The sequence below is a fragment of the Mustelus asterias genome, chromosome 4 (genome assembly GCF_964213995.1).
Source record: "Mustelus asterias chromosome 4, sMusAst1.hap1.1, whole genome shotgun sequence".
NCBI classification, from domain to species: domain Eukaryota; kingdom Metazoa; phylum Chordata; class Chondrichthyes; order Carcharhiniformes; family Triakidae; genus Mustelus; species Mustelus asterias.
This window is the reverse complement of record NC_135804.1, coordinates 135,091,845-135,117,361: the sequence shown is the minus strand read 5'-3', so window position 1 is coordinate 135,117,361 and position 25,517 is coordinate 135,091,845.

Genomic DNA, 25,517 nt, shown 5'->3' with positions numbered 1-25,517 from the left:
CTTGCGGTACACCACTAGTAACTGAACTCCAGGATGAATATTTCCCATCAACCACCACCCTTTGTTTTCTTACAGCTAGCCAATTCCTGATCCAAATATCTTAACTTGATCACATCATTGTAATAATCATTAATCAATTTCTCTTTTTTACCATTAACAGTAACTGTGCCCAGTGGCAGGATAGTCAGTAACAAGAGAACAGGCATTTAAGAAAATTACTGAAAGGATCATAGAATCCCGGCAGTGCAGGAGAGAACATTCACCGCATCGACTCTGCACCGACTCGCTGACAGAGTGTTTTACCCAGCCTTCTTCCCCACCCTATCCCTGTAACCCCACAAATTTACCATCGTTATTCCACCTAACCTGCACATCTTTCGGACGAAACTGGAGCATTCAGAGGAAACCCACGCAGACACAGGGAGAATGTGCAAACTCCACACAGACAGTCACCCAAGGCCAGAATTGAACCCGGGGTCCCTGACACTGTGAGGCAGCAGTGCTAACCACTGTGCCAACATGCCAAAGGAGACCAAAGGAAAGATAAGAACAACTTATTTTTAAACAGCAAGTGGGATGCACTGCCTGAAAGGGTCGTAGTCCTGTATTCAATAGTAGTTCTTGAAGGAGAATCTGATATATAATTGAAAATATATTATTGATATATAAATGATCTCAAGCTACGGAGAAAAAGATTAATGGTAAGATTATGTGGGATGTTGGAAATCAATAGATTTCCAATCTGGTGGGGGGGCAGTTGTGTGGGAGGACTGTTTTCCTGAGGTCCAACATCTACCTTGGGATGCCCCCCGCCTGTCTTCACCCTGTCCCTCTTATTGATGGCAATCATTGCTGACAGTGAGAGGGTGGCCAGACTTGGATGGGCACCTGATAGCTGGTGGTATGTTTGGACATGAGGCCAGGCCAATCACAGGGTGAGTTGTGAACTGCAGGGTAGGGGAAGTGTGGGATCAGATGGGGATTCTGGGTGACAATGTCAGAAGATGGTGCAGTGGGATCGAGGGGGTTTAAGGTGGGATGGCAGAGGTTAGGGACATGAATGATGCCAGGGCAGACATGGGCACTCACCCTTGCAGACCAGAGCAAGTCGTTCATTTTCTTCCGGTATTGCATGTCTGCTTGCTTGCTGAAGCTCCTTGGGCCATCGTTTCCCATTCCACCTATACCCAGGCAGAGGACAGCCTCCTGCCAACTTGCAGGAATAGAGTGGCCTTCCTCTCCTCCACAGCTTCCAGCATCCACTGCACTTCTGATTCGAGGAAGCTGGGAACCAACCTTCTCCCGGCCATTTGACTGGCTGGACTAAGAGTGCTGTTGAAGGGAGCACTGAAATGCTGCTCCCACTTGTAAAGGGCAAACAGCTAAACCCCAACTTTATTTGTTTATTAGTGTCCCAAGTAGGCTTACATTAACACTGCAATGAAGTTACTGCGAAAATCCCCTGGTCACCACTCTCTGGCGTCTGTTCGGGCACACTGAGGGAGAATTTAGCATGGCCAATGCACCTAACCGGCAGGTCTTTCGGACTGTGGGAGGAAACCGGAGCACCCGGAAGAAACCCATGCAGACACGGGGAGAACGTGCAAACTCCACACAGACAGTATCCTAAGTCTGGAATCGAACTCACGTCTCTGGTGCTGTGAGGCAGCAGTGCTACCCACGGTGCCATTGTGCCGCCAGTCATCAGGAAGGGGGTCAGTGTGAAACACGTGAGGGTGGGGATCAGACCCATTACCGTATTGTGAATAACGCGTGCAGATTGCTGGTGACGCCAGTGGGAAACACTTAAGCAGGCACACTTGGTCATGTTTTTAAGGGCTTTCATAGAATCCCTATAGTGTAGAAGGAGGCCATTTGGCCCATCGTGTTTGTACCGACTCTCCAACAGAGCATCTTACCCAGGCTCCCTATCCTGTGCCCGTAACCCTGTGCATTTATCCCATTAATCCCCCTAATCTACATATCTTTAGATGCCAGGGGGCAATTTTATCATTGCCAATCCACCTAGCCTACTGGGCTGTGGGAGGAAACCGGAGCACCTGGAGGAAACCCACACAGACACGGGGAGAACATGCATTCTCACACAAACAGTCACCCAAGGCTGGAATAGATCGTGGGTCCCTGGCGCTGCGAGCTTGCAGTGCTAACCACTATGTCACCACACATTCGGGAGAATCGCCGTCTGTAAGTTCAAATTCTGTGGATAATGACAGTGTATCTTTAGAATGAAGAAACATTTTTCACTCAAATCAAATGGAGGAGCTGGTACTTTTTCCTTGATTTGGCAAACAGAATGAAGGTAGCAAGCAGGTCATGCAAAAAAAATTAATTTTTCAGAAATCTGCACACCTGAAAATCTAATAACATAACACATCGGTCTTATCCCCTCGAAGGTAGCAGAGGATGACTAATCTGCTGGCGACTAGTCTGCCACTTAATTTTACTGGCCTGGAGCCCAAATCATTTTCAGGTGCAATGGCAGAAGCAAATTGCCTCAGTAACGGACGATCAAAAATGATATTCCATGTTCCAGGAAGGAAAGGATTCTTCCAGAATACAATTCATTCTTAAGAGATTTAAACACCAGGATGCATTTGCAAGTTGACTAAAAACATATCCAGTTTATTATGAAGTAAGAAGCTAAGTCTATCGAATGTATTAAACCACACCGTAAGGGGTCAAGGTAGCACCCTGAGATACACCCTGGAATGTACTGGACTGGAGCCAAGGAACAGGAATGGGTTATTTACAACTTAGTTAAATCGTGGCTGCTCTGTACCGGTGGCACAGTGGTTAGCATTGCTGCCTCATAGCGCCAGGGACCTGGGTTCAATTCCAACCTCAGGTCACTGTCTGTGCAGAGTCTGCACATTCTCCCCATGTCTGCGTGGGTTTCCTCCAGGTGATCCAGTTTCCTCCACAGTCCAAAGATGTGTAGCTTAGGTGGATTGGCTGTGGTAAATGTGCAAATTTAAGGGGATGGCGGGGGCGGTAAGGACCTGCTCTTTTGGAAAGTCAGTGCAGACTTGATGAACCAAACAGCCTCTTTCTGCACTGTAGGAATTCTACACTTATAGAACATATCCCTTCATGCCGTTAGCAAAAATCTATTGATTTCCAACATCTCACATAATCTTACCATTAAACTTTTTAATGCCTTGATTTGATACCACTCAACCTTCTAAAGAGAATGCAGGCCATTCTATTTCAATCCTTTAAACCCCCATGTACATTCTAGTGACTCTGTGCTATGGTCCCTCTAAGGCTAATACACTTTTCCCAAGATTCAGAGTCCAAAGTTGAGCCTACTACTCCACCTGGGAATCCGACTAAGGCTCTGCACAACTGAAGCATAATTTCCTTATTTTTGAACTTGTGATCCTTTGGGATAATGTCCAACACTCCATTAGCCTTTGAATTACTTTTACTTCTGCAAGAGTTCTAACAATTTGTACACATGGAAATCCAAATCCCTTTGCTCTTCAATAGTTCGTAGTCTCTCACCATTAAGAAATTATTTTGCTTTGTCTTTCTCAAATATAACATGAATGACTGCACATTTCCCTATTTGGAACTCTATCTGCCACAGTTTTGTCCACTCACTCAATTTGTCTATATTCTTTAGTAACTTCCAACTCCAAACTTACTACTTCTCCAAACTTAGTGCCATCGGAAAAATTGGATATCCAACAAACAGGAAGAATCAGCAGTGTACCAACATATACCAACAGACAAACAGTAATGGGACAGGAAAGGACCTTCTGATATAACATGCATGTCCCACACATCCACAATGTGTGATGCATCAGTAGGTACTCCACAAAAAAAGTGTAAACTCCCATTAGAGACAAATGAACACATTGGGATAGGATATCTGGGAAAATTCCTCTCCTGATTTCTTTATGCATTCAAAGGCAGTCCACGTGACCACTCTGGCCCTGTTTAATAATGTACATTATTATTAAGGAGGAACCAAAGGAAATCTTTATTAGTCAGGAAATTGTATTGGGGAAATTGATGGGATTAAAACCCAATAAGTTCCCAGGGCCTGATGCTCTGCATCCCAGAGTACTCAAGGAAGTGGTCCTGGAAGTAGTGGACATATTGGTCATCATTTTCCAGCATTCTATAGACTCTGGAAAAATTCCAGTGGATTGAAGGGTAGCTAATGTAACCCCACTTTTTAAAAAAGGAGGGAGAGAGAAAACGGGGAACTATAGACTGGTTAGCCTGACACCGGTGGTGGGGAAAATGCTGGAGTCAATTATTAAGGGCGTAATAACTGAGTATTTGGAAAGCGGTGACAGGATCGGTCCAAGTTAACGTGGATTCACTAAAGGGAAATCATGCTTGACAAATCTTCTGGAATTTTTTGAGGATGTGACCAGTAGAATGGACAAGGGAGAACCAGTGGATGTTGTGTATCTGGACTTTGAAAAGGCTTTTGACAAGGTCCCACACAAGAGATTAGTGAGCAAAATTAAAGTTCATGATATTGGGGGTAATGTATTGATGTGGATAGAGAACTGATTGGGAGACAAGATGCAGAGAGTGGGAGTAAACAGGTCCTTTTCAGAGTGGCAGGCAGTGACTATTGGGGTACCGCAGGGTTCAGTGCTGGGACCCCAGCTATTCACAATATACATTAATGATTTGGATGAAGAAATTGAATGCAATATCTCCAATTTTGCAGATGAGATTAAGCTGGGTGGCAGTGTGTGCTGTGAGGAGGATGCTAAGAGGCTGCTGGGTGACTTGGACAGGCTGGCTTAGTAGACAAATACTTGGTAAATGCAACATAATGCGGATAAATGTGAATTTATCCACTTTGGTGGCTAAAACAGGAAGGAAGATTATTATCTGAACAGTGGCAGTTTAGGAAAAGGGAAAGTGCAACGTGACCTGGGTGTCATGGTGGAACAGTCGCTGAAGGTTGGCATGCAGGTACAGCAGGCAGTGAGGAGAGCTAATGGCATGCTGGCCTTCATAAGAACATAAGAACATAAGAAATAGGAGCAGGAGTAGGCCATCTAGCTCCTCGAGCCTGCCCCGCCATTTAATAAGATCATGGCTGATCTGATAGTGGTTTAGTTCCACTTACCCACCCGCTCCCCATAACCCTTAATTCCCTTATTGATCAGAAATCTATCTACCTGTGACTTAAACATATTTAACGAGGTAGCCTCCATTGCTTCAATGGGCAGAGAATTCCAGAGCTTCACTACCCTCGGAGAGAAGAAGTTTCTCCTCAACTCTGTTCTAAACTGACTCCCCCTTATTTTGAGCTGTGTCCTCTAGTTCTTGTTTCTAAGTGGAAAGAATCTCTCTGCCTCTACCCTGTCTAGCTCCTTCATTATCTTATATATCTTTATAAGATCTCCCCTCAGCCTTCTAAACTCCAACGAGTACAGGCCCAATCTACTCAATCTCTCCTCATAAACTAATCCCCTCATCTCCAGTAGCAACCTGGTGAACCTTCTCTGTACTCCCTCCAAGGCCAATATATCCTTCCGCAAATAAGGGGACCAAAATTGCACACAGTACTATAGTTGCGGCCTCACCAGTACCTTGTACAATTGCAGCAAGACCTCCCTGCTTTTATACTCCATCCCCTTCACGATAAAGGCCAACATTCCATTTGCCTTCTTGATCACCTGCTGCACCTACAAACTGAGCTTTTGCGATTCATGCACAAGGACACCCAGGTCCCTCTGCACAATAGCATGTTGTAATTTTTCACCAATTAAATAATAGTCCATTTTACTATTATTCCTTCCAAAGTGTCACCTCACACTTGTCAACGTTATACTCCATCTGCCAGATCCTCACCCACACACTTAGCCTATCCAAATCTCTCTGCAGACTTTCCACATCCTCCACGCAATTCGCTTTCCCACTCATCTTTGTGTCATCCGCAAACTTTGATACCCTACACTCGGTCCCCTCCTCCAGATCGTCTATGTATATGGTAAACAGTTGAGGCCCCAGCACCGATCCCTGCGGCACGCCACTGGTCACCAACTGCCAACCAGAAAAGCACCCATTTATTCCAACTCTCTGCTTCCTGTTAGATAGCCAATCCTCAATCCACGCTAACACTTTACCCCCAACTCCGTGTACCTTAATCTTCTGCAGCAACCTTTTGTGAGGCACCTTATCGAACGCCTTCTGGAAATCCAAAAACACCACATCCACCGGTTCCCCTCTGTCAACCACACTCGTTACATCGTCATAAAAATCCAGTAAATCCGTCAAACACAACTTTCCCTTCATGAATCCATGCTGCGTCTGCTTGATCGAACCATTTTTTTCCAGGTGTCCTGCTATTTCTTCTTTAATGATGGATTCCAGCAAATTTCCCAACTACAGACGTTAAGCTAACCGGCCTGTAGTTACCCGCCTTTTGTCTACCTTCTTTTTTAAACAGTGGCGTCACCATTAGCTGTTTTCCAATCAGCCGGCACTTCCCCAGAGTCCAGCAAATTTTGATAAATTACAGCCAACGCATCTGCTATTACTTCTGCCATTTCTTTCAGTACCCTGGGATGCATTCCATCCAGGCCCAGGGACTTGTCTACCTTTAGTCCCATCAAGAGGATTTGAGTATAGGAGTAAGGATGTCTTGCTGCAGTTACGAACGGCCTTGGTGAGGACACACCTTGACTATTGTGCACAGATTTGGTCTCCAAGTGTGAGAAAGGACATTATTGTTATTGAGGGAGTCCAGTGAAGGTTCACCAGACTGATTCCTGGAATGGCAGGACTGACATCTGAAATAGATTGAATTGACTGTGCTTGTACTCACTGGAATTTAGAAGAATGAGAGGGGATCTCAGAGAAACATATAAAATCCTGATGGGACTGGACAGGCTGGATGTGGGAAGAATGTTCCCGATGTTGGGGAAGTCCAGAACTAGGGGTGACAGTCTAAGCATAAGGGGTAAGCCATTCAGGACTGAGATGAGGAAGAAACTCTTCACTCAGAGAGATGTGGACCTGTGGAATTCTCTATCGCAGAAAGATGTTGAGGCCAGTTCATTAGATATGTTCAAGAGGGAGCTGGGCGTGGCTAAAGGGATCAAGGGGTATGGAGACAAAGCGGGAGTGGGTTACTGAAAGTGCATGATCAACAATAGGTGCAGGCTCGAAGGGCCAAATGGCCTATTCCTGCACCTATTTTCTATGTTTCTATGTTTCTATGTTTCTATTCCAAGATTGTTTCCTAAGTTGGACAAAGGTGGTAGCTGCTTTTCCTGTACATGTACCAAGTTCATCATCAAGGAGTCACATATTAGAAATGCTCATTTTGATCAAATACCAATAGCATTGTGGCAAAGTAGACATTATCCCAGCATGAGCTGTGATGATACTATGCTATTTTTGATATACTTTATATATAAAGTGGGGTTGCTTTAAGATTGATACAAGAGTCAATTTGCTTGGTAAACATTGGGGAGGAAATGGCCTTGTGGTATTATTGCTAGACTATTAATCCAGAAACTCAGTTAATGTTCTGGGGGACCCGGGTTCGAATCTGGCCACAACAGATAGTGGAATTTAAATTCAATAAAAAATATTTGGAATTAAAAAATCTACTGGTGACCATGAAATCATTGTCGATTGTCGGAAAAACCCTTCTGGTTCACTAATGTGCTTTAGGGAAGGAAATCTGCCGTCCTTACCTGGTCTGGCCAACATATGACTCCAGAGCCATAGTAATGTGGTTGACTCTCAACTGTCCAAGGGCTACTCGGGATGGGCAATAAATGCTGGCCAGCCAGTGACGCCGATGTCCCACAAATGAATAAAAACAAACTTGCAGCAGATGCTAAGAATGCAGGATAATAATTGATTTGAGCTAGAAATGTATTATTTTGTATAGTTAATGGACCTTTTGTTTATTTAAGTTCCCCTGGGATCTTAGCCTAGGTTGATTGACAGAAGCAGAGTCTTATGGCTAATGGGCGGAGCTATATTTGCAGGAAAGAAAGAGTTTCATTTTCATCTGAAAATATAAACAGTTGCTGCCTGGGCTGCCAGAAGAAAACAGTGCTCTCAGTCTCTCACTCCCAGAAAGCTCCAAGCCTGGTAACCTAAGTCATGTCTGCCTGTGTTTTGCTAAATAATTTTAAACAGAGGTTTGTGTCTATAAGAGAAATGTTGCTTGATTGTAACTAATAGTGATATGTTCGCATTTAAGAATTGCATCTTGTCATGTTTAAGTATTGTTCAATTGTTAACGGTTGAGCTAATTCATTTGTTATAGTTAAACTGTATTGTTAAATAAAGGTGGTTCTGATAAAAGCATCCCAGTTTGTCAGTAAAATTGCACCTGATGTGAAACATCCTATCCTCACATTGTTGGGGCCTCGGCTACCTTCATAATATAGCTTGGTGTTCCAGATCTGGTCCCCTCACAGAACCAACACTTCAGGAGTAGATGGGGGAAAATTGAGGACAAAATAAAGAAGGCTGAAAGCCTTATATAATTAATCAGTCAGTTTGTCTTGGACTGTGTGCAAAACTATACAACATAAGTTCAAACCTCAAATCAAACTGAAGCTTCAGAGATTTTTTGGCGCACAGTTGGGAATATAAAGAGCACTTAATGCTACTTTGATTAATTTCTTTAAAGGGGAGCTCGATAAATATCTACAGCAATAGAATTTGAAGTTGTAATAAGAACTAGCAGAGATTACAAGATAAATACTGATGAGGAAGGTCCATGTTCAGTCATCCATCAGATCTGCACTTTGTAGTATCCTTCAACTAACATCACTCAAACAGATAGTGTGGCCATTATCACATTACCGTATGTGGGAGCTTGCTGTGCACAAATTGGATGCTCTTTCCTCCATTGTAGCAGTGACTGTATTTCAAAGATAATTGGTTGTAGAATACTTTGGGATATCCTCAGTTTGTGAAGGATGTTGGCTGGGATTTCCCGCTCTTTCACAGGAGGAAGTCCCACCTTAGGAAGCTGCCAGCCAATCAGATGGTTGACAGCTCTGTAGTCCCGACAGCACCAGCTGAGATTGGTGGCCACCATGGGGATGACAGATAGTCCCACCGCACCGAAAAGGCCAGGTAAGTCAAGGCTTGGGCATCTCAGTGAGGGGATGGGATGCTGACTTCAAGAGGCTGGGGGGGTGGTGATGGTGTGTGGAGGGTTAGATGGGGGGATGAATTGGAGTGAATGTCTGTGATGGGCCCAGGGGATCTGCAATTAAGATGCCCCCCACTCTTGCCCAACACCAGTCCACAAAATAAACCTCCTAGGCTTCCTATATGGTGTGGGCTTCCACCGGGACAGGTAGTCATTAATTGACGTTTATCTAACTCAAATCTGTGTTTCCTTGTCGTATTCTCAGGGGGCAATTTTACTATTTTTTTGTCAAAGTGTTGGGTGGTCTTGAAACTGGGAGAGTTTCAGATCAATCCTTTGGGCGTGTAGTCAGGCATCCCCCATACTCTTCCTGCAAAATTCTGAGTGAGCCTGTTGCTCGCTGCAGAAGCCTGTGGGTGGTGCTTAGCATGCCTGAAACCCTGCAGAGGGAGGTAGTGTGCAGGCCTCTGATGCTGCACATGCGCATTAGCAGTAGTGGGGGTCTGATAGAAAAGAGAGAGCTGTCAGGCCCCTGCTCATCCCCTGCAATCGTGGGGTCAGTGGCCCGAGATACAGCCCCCGCCAACTCCCCCCCCCCCCCCCGCTGCCCAGTCCGATCGGGGACCCCCTCTCTCCCCTATCGATCACGGCCCCGTTGCCCTCCCCCCACCAATCGCGGATCCGCCGCCCTTCCCCATCAATTGCTGCAGAATGGCAGCAGGCCCCCTTCCCCCATTAGCCCCTCCCCCATTTGCTATGCCCCCACTAGCCTCACTCCCACTGGCCCCACCCCCACTAGTCCTGACCCCACTAATCCCTCCTCCATGAACCCCGCCCCCGGCACTGTCTAGTACGCATTAACCAGGTGCCCAATGGGGATTACCCAGGTGCTGATTGGGTCAATGGCATTGCCCAGTCTGGCACTGCCCATGGGGCACACCCCTCTTGCTCTCGGCCTCAGTGGCCTCCGGTTCCACCGGCAAGACCAAGTCGACTGCTCTCCGTTCATGGGGATAATGTCTGTTCCTTGCCGGCGAGGTCATAAAGGGGAGTCGAGCCAGGACAATTGAGCACCGGGCTTGCTAAGCAGATGTTAAACTGCATTTAAATAAATATAAATATATTAACCTGACTCTCACCTTTTCTGGCGAGAGGTTGTCTGCGCCAGAAATCCGGCGCTTGTAAAATGGCACCAGTCACGGAAACCGGTGCCAATCATGCTCATCGCTTTATGCCCAACTTTAACACCGCGTCGTGCCCGAAAACAGGCCTAACACAATGGTAAAATCACCCCCTCAGCGTTTAGTTTGAAGCCTTGGCAGCCTCTTCTTGATTAAGATGACAAAATTCATCCAATGTGGCAGGAATGGTGGTCCAAAAGCTTGTCCTCTCCCAACTGACCTATCCCACATCAAGGCACTAATCACCCAAACCTAGCTCTGCTGGATAGCGGCAAGATGGCACAGTGGTTAGCACTGCTGCCTCTCAGCGCCAGGGACCCAGGTTCGATTCTCAGCTTCAGGCAACTCTGTGTTGAGTTGCACATTCTCCCCGTTTCTGCATGGGTTTCCTCCGGGTGCTCCGGTTTCCTCCCACAGTCCAAAGATGTGCAGGTTCAGTGGATTGGCCATGCTAAATTGCCCCTTAGTGTTCCAAGATGTATAGGTTATGGAGATTATGCATGGTAAATGTGTGGGGTTACAGGGATACAGTGGAGGGCATGACCTGGTAAAGTGCTCTTTCAGAGAGTCGGTGCAGATTTAATGGGCCAAATGGCCTCTTTCTGCCCTGTAGGGACTCTACAGACATGTTCTTTGGAAGCCTGACACCAGACTTCTGAAGCAACTAGCCTCCTCGGAACCCAGGTGCAGCAGGAGACTCTCAGGAGGATAATGGAATCTCTTTAGAGATGTCCTCACAGCATCCCTGAAGATGTCAAGCATTCTTGACAACTCATGGGAGTCCCTGACCTGTGCCAAACCAAAATGGAGAAGGTCTATTCGGGAAGACTCTGAACACATCGAGAGACTTTGTCAAGGACAGGCAGAGACAAAGTCAAGATGTTAGAGAAAGAGCACAAACCGCCAAACACGCCCAAGCACCACCTGCCCCACAGGTGGCAGAGTCTGCAGATTGCATATTGGACTCATCAACCTTCTCAGACCCCATCACAGCAGAGTGGAAACAAATCAGCCTTGAACCCCAGGGACTGCCTGAAAGTACGAGGAGTTTGAGATCACGTTCTAGATCTATCTTGCCCTCACCCGAGGTGGTATAAGACACAGCTGACCCAGTGTTGCTGAGGCTGTGAAGGGTTTGGACAATTCTGCCTGTGAAGCACAGCTACTTGTAATCAAACAGGGGATGAATATGTATTCTGAAGTTTGGCTTCATTATCTTTGGGGATCAGGCCACATTTATCAAGAACTTCTAACTAAGGCCACATTTCTCAGATTACAATGCTTTGAAACTGCCTATTTGACAGTAAAACACTTTAGTACATCCTGACGTTCCAGAATCCTAAAATCCCTAAAGTGCAGAAAGAGCCATTCGACCCATTGAGCCTGCACCAACAGCACTCCCAGCCAGGCCCTATCCCCATAACCCCTTGTATTTACCCTGCTAATCCCTCTTGACATTAAGGGGCAATTTAGTATGGCCAATCCACCTAACTTGCACATCTTTGGAGTGTGGGAGAACGTGCAAACTCCACACAGGCAATCACCCAGGGCCGGAATTGAACCCGAGTCCCTGGCGCTGTGAGGCAGTGGCACTAACCACTGCGCCACCGTGCCACCCTAGGTTGTGGGCGGTGCTATATCAATGCAAGACTTTCTTTTCTTTCCGAGGACCTAATCACTAAGGTAGAGGCCACAATAGGATAGAACTTTTCTGGGCTGGAATTCTCCGACCTTGCTTGCGGCTGGGATTCTCCAGTCCTGCTGCAGTTAGGGGAGATTTGGCTGAGCGCCAAATTCTCCATTCCCGCCGAGTGCGGTGGGACACCGGAAAATCCTGGCTGTGGTCTGTGGAAGGATGCAGCTTTAAGGCATGGAGAGTCTTTATGCAGTCCAAATTCTGTCGCAGCACTGCAGTGCACTTATCAGCCGCAGACAAGCTGAGGTCTGGAGGGATCACTGAACTGCCCTATATGACAGAATCTTTCCATAACTACCACTGTAATCATTCATTCACAAGATTACATTAAATTAAGTATGTCTGCGCAGGAACATTTGCTGATGCATAATCGAGATGTCCCATTTACAATATTGCGGCCCTTACTGATTAGATCTTAATGAATTTTTAGAGACATGACAAAGCTGCTTCAAGACCCTGCTGACAGTATCAATTAACAATTAAACCTAGCAACAACGACACTGCAATCGAGAGCAGATGTTAAACAATAAGTGTGATAACAAGGTAAGAAACGTAGACCTATTATGTATCCAAGAGGCTTATTTTCACAGCACTAGCATTCTACATTATGTTAGATTATGCAGACAACTATTATAATGTTACCCCAGGAACCAATGCTCATGCATTTTTAAACAAGGTGCATGATTTGCAGTCCCATGGTAATATGTATTTTATATACAATCATAAAATCCAAATAGAAGATTACACCCTCGGCGTGACATGTTTATTATTTCCCCCTGCTCTTTGTTTTCTTACCTTTATCATTATTTCATACCACATGTGTTGCATACCACCAGAGCTGTAAACACAGCTGCATCTACCTACAAAGATAAATGACTATTGAATCACCATTTGGCACCAAAATCAAAACACTATTTCTTTCAATACCTCCCTTTCACTGATAAACCACCTGACAGGCAATTATAGTCAAGAATCCTCCCTGATATTGTACAGTTGCAGCAAATACTTTAAAGATCCTACTGCACACAGAAGGGACTTTTTTTAAGAGCACCTCTTCCGTATAATTTTCACAGTACCAAACTTCCACATCCTATTAGCTTACACAGACGTCAATTCTAATGGAAGATCGTTGAAATGGAATTTCACTCTGTTTCTCTCTCCACAGATGCTGTCTGCTGTTTTAGGACGTTTTTTTCAGCATTTTCTGTAGGTTCACTTGTTTTACTGAAGGCTCGATCGAAGTCCAGCCCCCTCGGGGCGCAGTATCTAGAGTACAGGTGCGATTGTTGTACAATGGATTTCCTGTGAACTCGTTTCAGTTCATGCTGGTCACGAAAGACATCATGGAGAAGGGCTGAGAGGAAACCTGATCATTCTCACTCTTCTTCCGTGGCAGAAAATCCCAGTGTCATTGATGTCTGACATTGGATGTGAACATTTAATCTTTCAAGGCGATTCGCAAATTGCAAATTGTGTAGTTTTTTAAAATTCTTTCATGGGACGTGGATGTCACTGGCAAGGACATCCACGTCCTTGTTTGCTGCCCATCCTTAACTGCCCTTGAACTGAGTGACTTGCGAGGCCGTTTCTGAGGGCAGTGAAGACCCAACACTAAAATAAAAGCAAATTATTGTGGATGCTGGAATCTGAAACAAAAACAGAAAATGCTGGAAAATCTCAGCAGGGTCTGACAGCATCTGCGGAGAGAGAATAGAGCTGTTTTGAGTCTGGATGACTCTTCTTCAGAACTCCCACTCCCGTTCTTGAGTTCTGACGAAGAGTCATCCAGACTTGAAACGCTAGCTCTGTTCTCTCTCCAAAGGGTCAACCACATTGCTGTGGATCTGGAGTCACATGTAGGCCAGACCAGGTAAGGGTGGCAGATTTCCTTCCCTAAAGGGCATTAATGAAACAGATGGATTTTTACAACAACTGATGATAGTTCCATGGTGACCCTTTCTGAGGCAAGCATTCAATGCCAGATTTATTAATTGAATTGCTACAGTGGTGGGATTTGAACCTGTGTCTCCAGAGAATGAGTCTGGGCCTCTGGATTACGAGTCTAATGGCCATTACCACTGCACCACAGTTTCTCTCTCCACTCCTAAGCCCAGTGTGATTCTCTAAAGGCAAAGGGTCTATTAGATATTACTAATGGGGCAACTGCAAAGTTTTGAGGAACAAATGCTGGAAGGCATAACCTGCAGTCTGGGTATTTTATATGTATATCTAATGTTTGGTACCTACTTTGAATCCCAACAATAAGCAACCACTGCTGAGGCTCCACCTTTGACCAGTGGAATCAAGATAGACTGTTAGGCATCGTTTTTGGAAATGTCAATGTACTCATTAACTTACAGCAAGTTCTACAACTTGCTGCCTGTTCAGTAAGGGTATAAATCCATAATTGTCAATTGTCTGTGACAAAGCTTAAAAATGCATAGCATTATTGAGCACATGTGGAGTCCATTGGTCTATCGTGCCTGTACTGATTCTTTTTTAAAATTCTTTTACAGGATGTGGGCGTCACTGATTGGCCCAGCATTTATTGCCCTTCCCCTAACTGCCCCTCATTTCAGAGGACATTTGAGAGTCAACCACATTGCTGTGCGGTCAGGGGCACATGTAGGCCAGACCAGGTAAGGACGGCAGATTTCCTTCCCTAAAGGATATTAGTGAACCAGGTGAGTTTTTCCCAACAATTGACAGTGGTTTCATGGTCTTCATCAGACTTTTTAAATTCCAGATTTTTATTGAATTCAAATTTCACCACCTGCATGGTGGGATTTGAACCCAGGTCCCCAGATCTTGCTCTGGCTTTTTGGACTACTCAGCCAGTGACAATACCTCTATGCCACTGCCTCCTCTTCTCTCTTTTTGAGAGATCTCCCCCATTAGTCCCACTTCCCTGCCCTTCCCCCATAACCTTGCAAATTTTTCTCTTCAAGTATTTATCCAATTCGCTTTTGAATGTTACGATTGAATCTGCCACCCTGGTACCTCTCAGGCAGCACTTCACAGACCACAACAACTTGTATTGTACCTCTAAGCTTATCGGAAATTAAGAATCAACTGATAACCATGAAACCGTTGTCAATTGTCGTAAAAACCCATCTGGTTCACGAATGTCCTTTACGGAAGGAAATGTGCCATCCTTACCTGGTCTGGCTACTTGTGACTCCAGAACCACAGCAACCAACCAGGGAAATTGAGGGACTGGTCAAAAAGAAAAGAGAGGCGTATGTTAGGTCCAAGCAGCTAAAAACGGAGGGAGCTCTGGAGGAGTACAAAGAAAGTAGGAAAGTACTCAAACGGGGAATTAGAAGAGCAAAAAGGGGTCACGAAATGTTCTTGGCAGACAGGATTAAGGAGAATCCCAAGGCATTTTATTCATACGTTAGGAACAAAAGGGTTGTCAGGGAAAAAATCGGACCTCTCAGGGACAAAAGTGGGGACTTATGCTTGGAGCCCAAAGAAGTAGGGGAGATCCTAAATGAATACTTTGCGTCGGTATTCACAAAGGAGAGGGATGTGTTGACTGGGAGTGTCTCGGAGGGGAGTGTTGAACCGTTGGAGAAAATCTCCATTACAAAGGAGGAAGTGTTAGGTTTGTTAGAGAATATAAAGATGGACAAATCCCCAGGGCCTGATGGAATCTATCCAAGGCTGCTCAGGGAGACGAGAGGTGAAATCGTTGGGCCTCTAACGCAAATCTTTGTCTCGTCACTGGACGCAGGTGAGGTCCCAGAGGATTGGAGGATAGCTAATGTGGTCCCGTTATTTAAGAAGGGTAGGAAGGATAACCCGGGTAATTATAGGCCGGTGAGCTTGACGTCCGTGGTGGGGAAGTTGTTGGAGAAGATTCTTAGAGAAAGGATGTATGCGCATTTAGAAAGGAATAAACTCATTAACGATAGTCAGCATGGTTTTGTGAGAGGGAGGTCATGCCTCACTAACCTGGTGGTGTTTTTTGAAGAAGTGACCAGAATGGTTGACGAGGGAAGGGCCGTGGATGTTGTCTATATGGACTTTAGTAAAGCGTTTGACAAAGTCCCTCATGGTAGGCTAGTGAAAAAGGTTGGATCTCATGGGATAAAGGGGGAGGTGGCTAGATGGGTGGAGAACTGGCTTGGTCACAGAAGACAGAGGGTGGTAGTGGAAGGGTCTTTTTCCGGCTGGAGGCCTGTAACTAGTGGTGTTCCGCAGGGCTCTGTATTGGGACCTCTGCTGTTTGTGATTTATATAAATGATCTGGAAGAAGGAGTAACTGGGGTGATCAGTAAGTTTGCGGACGACACAAAACTGGCAGGACTTGCAGATAGTGAGGAACATTGTCAGAGGCTACAGAAGGATGTAGATAGGCTGGAAATTTGGGCAAAGAAATGGCAGATGGAGTTCAATCCTGATAAATGTGAAGTGATGCATTTTGGTGGGAATAATGTAGGGAGGAGCTACACGATAAATGGAAGAACCATAAAGGGTGTAGAGACGCAGAGGGACCTGGGTGTGCAAGTCCACAGATCTTTGAAGGTGACGTCACAGGTGGAGAAGGTGGTGAAGAAGGCATATGGCATGTTTGCCTTTATAGGACGGGGCATAGAGTATAAAAGTTGGGGTCTGATGTTGCAGATGTATAGAACGTTGGTTCGGCCGCATTTGGAATACTGCGTCCAGTTCTGGTCGCCACACTACCAGAAGGACGTGGAGGCTTTGGAGAGAGTACAGAGGAGGTTTACCAGGATGTTGCCTGGTATGGAGGGGCTTGGTTATGAGGAGAGATTGGGGAAACTGGGGTTGTTCTCCTTGGAAAGACGGAGGATGAGGGGAGACTTAATAGAGGTGTATAAAATTATGAAAGGCATAGATAGGGTGAACGGTGGGAAGCTTTTCCCCGGGTCGGTGGTGACGTTCACGAGGGGTCATAGGTTCAAGGTGAAGGGGGGGAGGTTTAACACAGAGGGTGGTGGGGGCCTGGAATGTGTTGCCGGGCAAGGTGGTGGAGGCGGACACACTGGGAACGTTTAAGACTTATCTAGACAGCTATATGAACGGAGTGGGAATGGAGGGATACAAAAGAGTGGTCTAGTTTGGACCAGGGAGCGGCGCGGGCTAATTGTTCTTTGTTTCTCGTTTCAAGGCTTCATTCTATGATCATCTTGCTGGTGCCAGTACAGAGCGAGACTGCGGATAGTTGGGAACCTGTCTCGGGGGCAGGGAATTCAGATGGTGTTCGTAAAGCAGAAGTGGAAATGAATAGGGTTGGGAAGCATTTTCTGATCAGGGCCAGTGTGATCTCCTGGACTCGTTTCGATCGCCACAGGGGGTCGGAGAGGAATTTCCCAGATTTTCTTTTCCCCATATTGGCCCTGGGGTTTTCACTCTGGGTTTTCGCCTCTCCCTGGAGATCACATGGTCTGGAATGGGGGGGTGGGGGTGAGTAAATAGGTTGTGATGAACAAAGCATCGTAGCTGTGAGGGACAGCTCGGTGGATAGGATATTAGGACGTAGATAGGCTGGAAAATTGGGCGGGGATCCTGGATTCAGGATTCAATCCTGGACCGGGGAGTGGCATGGGCTTGGAGGGCCGAAGGGCCTGTTCCTGTGCTGTATTGTTCTTTGTTCTTTGTTCAATGTGGTTGATTCTCAACTGCCTTCAGGCAACTAGTGATGGGGCAATAAATCCTGGCCAGCCAGCGACATCCAAGTCCCACAAATGAATTTTTAAAATTGCAAAAATGATGCTTGACAGGTGGGCACCCCTAATGGGAGAACAATTTAGAATTGTGATGGAAAAGCTGGCCTATGAAATGGGTTTTGTGATCATGTTTTAAGATGAAAGAGAGATCCAGAGCCGGTGAGGTCTTGGCAGAGGGTTTCAGGCAGTGGAAGGCTTGATCAGCATTGATAATGAAAGTAATATAATGAAGAATCAATGGCATGCCTTCAGAGAGAATCGTAGGACTGGAGTAGTTCAAAGAGTAGCGTGGAGCAAAGCTGTAGCAATTCAGCCACATGCCAGTTTCCCGTCACCAACATCCTTTATTGTGCATCAAAGGAAAGGGTCACATCTGCTTACAGTCAGGTAGTCTCCATCTCAGGACCTACAACAATGGTCTGGATAGAGTACCAAACTTCCCATTGGACGAGCCTCCACTGGCTCAATATGGTAGTTCGTATTCCACAAAGACCATGGAGTAATCTATTAATGATTCCCCATGGCCTTCATTGTGATCATAACAAAAACCATGGAAGGGTTTAAAGGCAAGGATTTGTTTGTTTTAGACTTAATTAATTTATTGCAATGACATACTATTGACCATTTTTCTTGGGGGGAAAGTAGGTAAAATAGGACAGTCTATGGTCAGTCAATAGGACAGTCTATGGGAAGTCGATAGGACAGGACAATGGGAAGTTGGGAAGCTGAGCTGTTCCAGTTGCTTGAAATTCCAGCCATACCCTTAAAGACATCTAAGTGTGCCCAAGATTTGCCATTTCAATACCTTTGGATTAGATAAATGGGAGCGACCCTTTGGGGAGAGAATGTGCACTTCATGTTACTTGAACCAAAGCTCTATTTATCTGGATTCAGAGTTGGTTCAGCTCGGAACATCATGATGGATTTCCTTCTGTATCAGACACCTAAATAATGCAAAACAACTCAGTTAATAAGCCTAGAATTTCTCTGATTTTCCTGCAATTTGACCTGAGACAGTTTTTGTTCAGTGACTGTTTTTTAGAGCATCTTCCGATTCATCAATTCAGGTTACAGTTGATTTTATAGCATCGATTTTAGTGGATATTAACAAGCTTTCACTGTGCTGGAATGAACTTGTAAATGTTGACAAAGTGCATGTTAGTAAAGTACGTGATCTGGGTTTCAAACACGTCAGCACTGCAGATTGCCTGGTCTTTATACATTGATGCAAAATCTTCTTGGCTCAAAGCTTCTCATTGAATTTAATGAGAAACTCATTTCAGTAAAATTGGTTCGTGTTGTGGCTGTTTCTGAGTAAATGGAATTGAGAAGCAATGAAGTCATGTTAAACTTGTAATGAACTTTGGTGAAACCACTCTTCATCTATTGTACACAGTTTTGGTCCTCATATTATAAAAAGGATACCAAGGCATTGGAGAAGGCAGAAAAAAAGTCATAGAAGTTTACAGCATGGAAACAGGCCCTTCAGCCCAACGTGTCCATGCTGCCCAGTATTCCGAAGAATAATATTGGAACTGATTGACTATAATTAAGTTTATTTGTTGTACATTTACCAATGTCACAAGTAGGCTAACATTAACACTGCAATGAAGTTACTGTGAAAATCCCCTCGTCGCCACACTCCAGCGCCTGTTCGGGTGCACTGCGGGAGAACTTAGCATGGCCAATGCACCTAACCTACACATCTTTCAGACTATGGGAGGAAACCGGAGCACCTGGAGGAAACCTATGCAGGCACGGGGAGAACGTGCAGATTCTGCACAGACAGTGACCCGAGCCAGGAAGTGAACCCGGGTTCTTGGCGTTGTGAGGCGACAGTGCTAACCACTGTGCCACTGATTGTCAGGAATGACTGAACCGATTAGGACTCTTCTCTCCAGGATGGAATTTTATGTGCCGGTCACAGTGGGAACCGGAATATCGTGCTGGCTGAAGTGGCCGTAAAATTCCACGCCTGGGAAAGAGAAGGCTAAGGGGTGACCTGAGAGAGACATTTAAAATAATGAAATAGCACAAGAGGATAGATGTAAAGAAGATGTTTGTACTTGTCAGGAAGACTGGAACTAGAAATCATTAGAAACATAGAAAAACTACAGCACAATATAGGCCCTTCAGCCCACAAGGTTGTGCCGAACATGTCCCTACCTTAGCGATTACTAGGCTTACCTATAACCCTCTATCTTACTAAGTTCCATGTACTTATCTAAAAGTCTCTTAAAAGACCCTATCGAATCCTCCTCCACCACCGTTGCTGGCAGCCCATTCCACGCACCCACCACCCTCTGAGTGAAAAACTTACCCCTGACATCTCCTCTGTACCTACTCCCCAGCACCGTAAACCTGTGTCCTCTTGTGGCAACCATTTCAGCCCTGGGAAAAAGCCTCTGACTATCCACTCGATCAATACCTCTCAACATCTTGTACACCTCTATCAGGCCACCCCTCATCCTTCGTCTCTCCAAGGAGAAAAGGCCGAGCTCACTCAACCCATCCTCATAAGGCATGCTCCCCAACCCAGGCAACATCCTTGTAAATCTCCTCTGCACCCTTTCTATGGCTTCCACATCCTTCCTGCAATGAGGCGACCAGAACTGAGCACAGTACTCCAAGTGTGGTCTGACCAGGGTCTTATATAGCTGCAACATTATCTCACAACTCCTAAACTCAATTCCTTGATTGATGAAGGCCAGTACACCATACACCTTCTTAACCACAGCTTCAAACTGCACAGTTGCTTTGAGCGTCCTATGAACTCGGACCCCAAGATCCTTCTGATCTTCCACTCTGCCAAGAGTCCTACCATTAATATTATATTCCGCCATCCTATTTGACCTGCCAAAATGAACCACCTCACACTTATCTGGGTTGAACTCCATCTGCCACTTCTCTGCCCAGTCTTGCCTCCTATCAATGTCTTGTTGCAACTTCTGACATCGCTCCACATTATCCACAACACCTCCAACCTTTGTGTCATCAGCAAACTTACCAACCCATACCTCCACTTCCTCATCCAGGTCATTTATAAAAATCACAAAGAGTAAGGGTCCCAGAACAGATCCCTGAGGCACTCCACTGGTGACTGACCTCCATGCAGAATATGACCCAGCTATAACCACTCTTTGCCTTCTGTGGGCAAGCCAGTTCTGGATCCACAAAGCAATGTCCCCTTGTATCCCATGCCCCCTCACTTTCTCAATAAGCCTTGCATGGGGCACCTTATCAAATGCCTTGCTGAAGTCCATATATACTATATCTACCGCTCTTCCTTCATCAATGTGTTTAGTCACATCCTCAAAAAATTCAATCAGGCTCATAAGGCATGATCTGCCTTTGACAAAGCCATGCTGACTATTCCTAATCATATTATACCTCACCAAATGTTCATAAATCCTGCCTCTCAGGATCTTCTCCATCAACTTACCAACCACTGAGGTTAGACTCACTGGTCTATAATTTCCAGGGCTATCTCTACTCCCTTTCTTGAATTAAGGAACAACATCCGCAATCCTCCAATCCTCCGGAACCTCTCCCGTCTCCATTGATGATGCAAAGGTCATCACCAGAGGCTCAGCAATCTCCTCCCTCACCTCCCACAGTAGCCTGGGGTACATCTCATCCGGACCCGGTGACTTATCTAACTTGATGCTTTTCAAAAGCTCCAACACATCCTCTTTCTTAATATCTACATGTTCAAGCTTTTCAGTCCACTGCAAGTCTGCACTACAACCACCAAGATCCTTTTCCATAGTGAATACTGAAGTCAAGTATTCATTAAGTACCTCTGCTATTTCTTCCAGTTCCATACAAACATTCCCACCGTCACACTTGATAGGTCCTATTCTTTCACGTCTTATCCTCTTGCTCTTCACATACTTGTAGAATGCCTTGGGGTTTTCCTTAATCCTGCCTGCCAAGGCCTTCTCATGACCCCTTCTGGCTCTCCTAATTTCCTTCTTAAGATCCTTCCTATTAGCCGTATACTTTTCAAGATCTCTAACATTACCTAGCTCCCTGAACCTTTTGTAAGCTTTTGTTTTCTTCTTGACTAGATTCATTACAGCCTTTGTACACCACGGTTCCTGTAACCTATCATAGCTTCCCTGTCTCATTGGAACATTGCTATGCAGAACTCCAGACAAATATTCCCTGAAAATTTGCCACATTTCTTCCATAAATTTACCTGAGAAAACCTCTTTCCAATTTAAGCCTCCAATTTCCTGCCTGATAGCCTCATAATTCCCCTTACTCCAATTAAACACTTTTCTAACTTGTCTGATCCTATCTCTCTCCAATGCTATTGTAAAGGAGATAGAATTATGATCACTATCTCCAAAATGCTCTCCCACTGAGAGATCTGACACCTGCCCAGGTTCATTTCCCAATACCAAATCAAGTACAGCCTCTCCTCTTGTAGGCTTATCTACATACATTAGTATAAGATGGTCACTAATAAATCCAATGGGAAACTTCAGAGACGTTGCCTTGTCCGGACAGTGGTCAGTATGTGGAACTCACCACCACACAGAATATTTGAGGCAAAAGATGTAGATGCATTGAAGGCTAATCTAGCTAAGTACGCGAAAGGAAAATCAATAGGTAGGTATATTCAATCATGGGACATGGGCGTCGCTGGTTGGCCAGCATTTATTGCCCATCCCTAGTTATTTAAGGATGGTTGAGAGTCAACCACATTGCTGTGGCTCTGGAATCAAGTGTAGGTCAGATGGGGTAAGGATAGCAGATTTAAGGACATTAGTGAATCAGATGGGCTTTTCCGACAATCAACAATGGTCTCATGGTCTTCAGTAAATTCTTAATTCCAGTTATATTTTGTTAAATTCAAATTCCACCATCTGCTGTGGCAGGATTTGAACCCGGGTCCTTAGAACATCTGCTGAGTTCCTGGATTAAGAGCCCAGCGATAATATCACGAGGCCATTGTCTCCCCTATGTGTCTACTCTGTAATCTCCTTGTATATATTGCATAGAGTGTTAATAAACTAATTTCAGGTAAACACCTGATTCATTCCACATTCCATCCTCATAAGCTACAAGACCCCACATGTCTATCAAACAACTAGATGAAGAAAAGTGGGAATAGAATGCAGAGTGTGCACTGGCATGGAACGGTTGGGTTGAATGGTAAAATTCTGTGCCATGAAATAACTCAATGTAAATGAGACAATCTTAGCAATGTGACAGACAGCACCAAATCTGCAACAGGGGCAGCGCTAAATACAATGACTTATGCTTTGGGTGACCTGGGCAGTCATCTAAAACAGGCAGGTGTCAATTAGGTATCCAACACGTGTTTTTGGATTCTCTTCAAAACATATTTTCATGAGCAGAGTAGGTGTTAAGCTTGCAAGAATGATTAGTTTTCTCAAAAGAAAATATTGTATTATGATTTGGCACGTGGTAAGTGCCATACAAACCAAGTCCCAAAGCTACAACAACTCATTTCTTTTTGAATTTTTACCACAGGAAGGTACACATACTGACGTAGAAAGCCACAAATTCCAGCAACATTTTTGAAGATTTTAAATATTAAATTAAATCAGTTATCAAGAAAAGAAAACTTAAACACGCAAGATTACATTTACAGAGTTAAAATTAATTAGATTTAGAATATTTCCCCAAATATAGAATCCCTACAGTGCAAAGGAGGTCATTTGGCCCATCGAGCCTGCACTGACAACAACCCCGCCCAGGCTCTTTCCCTGTAACCCCACATATTTACCCCATGAATCCCTTTAACCTACGCATCCTAGGACACCAAGGAGCAATTTTAGCATGCCCAATGCACCTAACCCACACAGAGGAGCACCCAGAGGAAACCCATGCAGACACAAGGAGAATGTGCAAACTCCACACAGACACTCACCCAAGCCGGGAATTGAGTGCTAAGCACTGCACCACCATGCCGCCCCATATATTTCCTACTTGGTTGGACTCACAAATAAACAACTCTTTAGGCAACCATCCCTTAAAGATACTTAATCTGGTTTTAAAAATTCAGTAATATTACCACACTGTTGTTGTGGGGGAGGTATGTCATGGGGCTTCTCTCTCACTTCTACTACGCTGTAGAAATTCAAAAAAACTTTTAAACCAAGCCCTGCTTTCTGAAAAAAGTGGACACTTTTCTGAAAACCTCACTTTGCTCCTTCACATTTCTGTCCCAGCACAGGACACTCTCCAGAATGTCCTACACAGCCACTCCCAAACACAACCCCCAACCTCTCTTTAAAATATCTTTTCTCTCTCTTCTTTTCCAATTGCCTTATCCTTCCTTGAAATTATCCTTCCCAGAATAGAAAAATCTTTTCCCTTTGGCCACCATTTTCAAGTCAAATAATATTTAATAACTTTGCCTTACTTATTCACGACCTTTTCCAAGTTGTTAACCCTTCTTACTTCCTTTTGAAATGTAACAACTGAGCACAATAAACCTCCTTAATTTCCTAATGCAAGTTTCTACCCGTGGGTCACTTACTTACAGAAAATTCAGTTTGACCATATTTACTTCAAGTTGACAGCGAGACATCTTTGATATTCTCACTCTGCAGACAAACTGACTTCAGAATAATTAAATTAGTCGCACAAACACACACATCCTCAAGCCTGCTTCACAGCATAACAGACACACACACACGCACACACACACAGAATAGATCCCCAACATATTAAAAATGCTATGTTTTTCTTCAACATTGCTGGAAGCCTTTCTGACTCCACCAACCGAGTGAACGCACCACACATAAGAATATAAGAAGTTGGAGCAGGAATAGGCCATTTGGCCCCTTGAGCCTACTTCACCGTCCTGTACCATGGACCATATTTAGGTACTTATTCTAAGAGATTTGCCCAGCTCCGAGGCATTTGGAGTCCAGCTTCTTAGTGGGCGGCACGGTGGCACAGCAGTTAGCACTGCTGCGTCACAGCTCCAGGGACCCGGATTCGATTCCCAGCTTGGGTCACTGTGGAGTTTGCACATTCTCCCCATGTCTGTGTGGGTTTTCTCCGGGTGCTCCAGTTTCCTCCCACAGTCCAAAGATGTGTGGGTTCGGTTGATTGGCCATGTTAAATTGCCCCTTTGTGTCCCAGGATGTGTAGGTTAGAGGGATTAGTGGGGTAAATGAGTTGTGTTGTGGAGATAGGGGCTGGGTGGGATTGTTGTTGCTGCAGACTTGATGGGCCAAATGGCCTCCTTCTGCACTGTAGGGTTTCTATGACTCTAAATAAATGTTGTTTGAGCTGCAGATGCTTTTGCTGTGGATCACACTGTCTAGGCCGACATGTATTGTCCATCCATAATTGTCCTTGAGAAGGTAGTGGTGAGCTGCCTTCTTAAACTGCTGCAGTCCATGTGGTGTAGGTACACCCACAATGCTGTCAGGGAGGGAGTTCCAGGATTTTGACCCAATGACAGTGAAGGAACAACGATAGATTTCCAAGTCAGGCTGGCGAGTGGCTTGAGGGAAATTTGCAGCTGGTGGCATTTCCATGCCTCTGCTGTCGTTCGCCTTCTAGATGCTGACATTTGGGAGTTTGGAAGATTCTGTCGAAGGAACTTTAGAGAGTTCCTGCAACGCTTCTTGTAGTTCGGAGATACTGCTTCCACTGTGCGTCAGTTGTAGAGGAAATTAATGCTGAAGTTGGTGGGTTGGGTGACAATGAACTGGGCTGCACAAAGCACCTTGGCAAATGTATGCACAGCAAGATTCCACAAAGTACTCAGCTTACCTGTTTTAATTATGCTGGTTAATACGAAAGGAAATAACATTCTCCTGTGC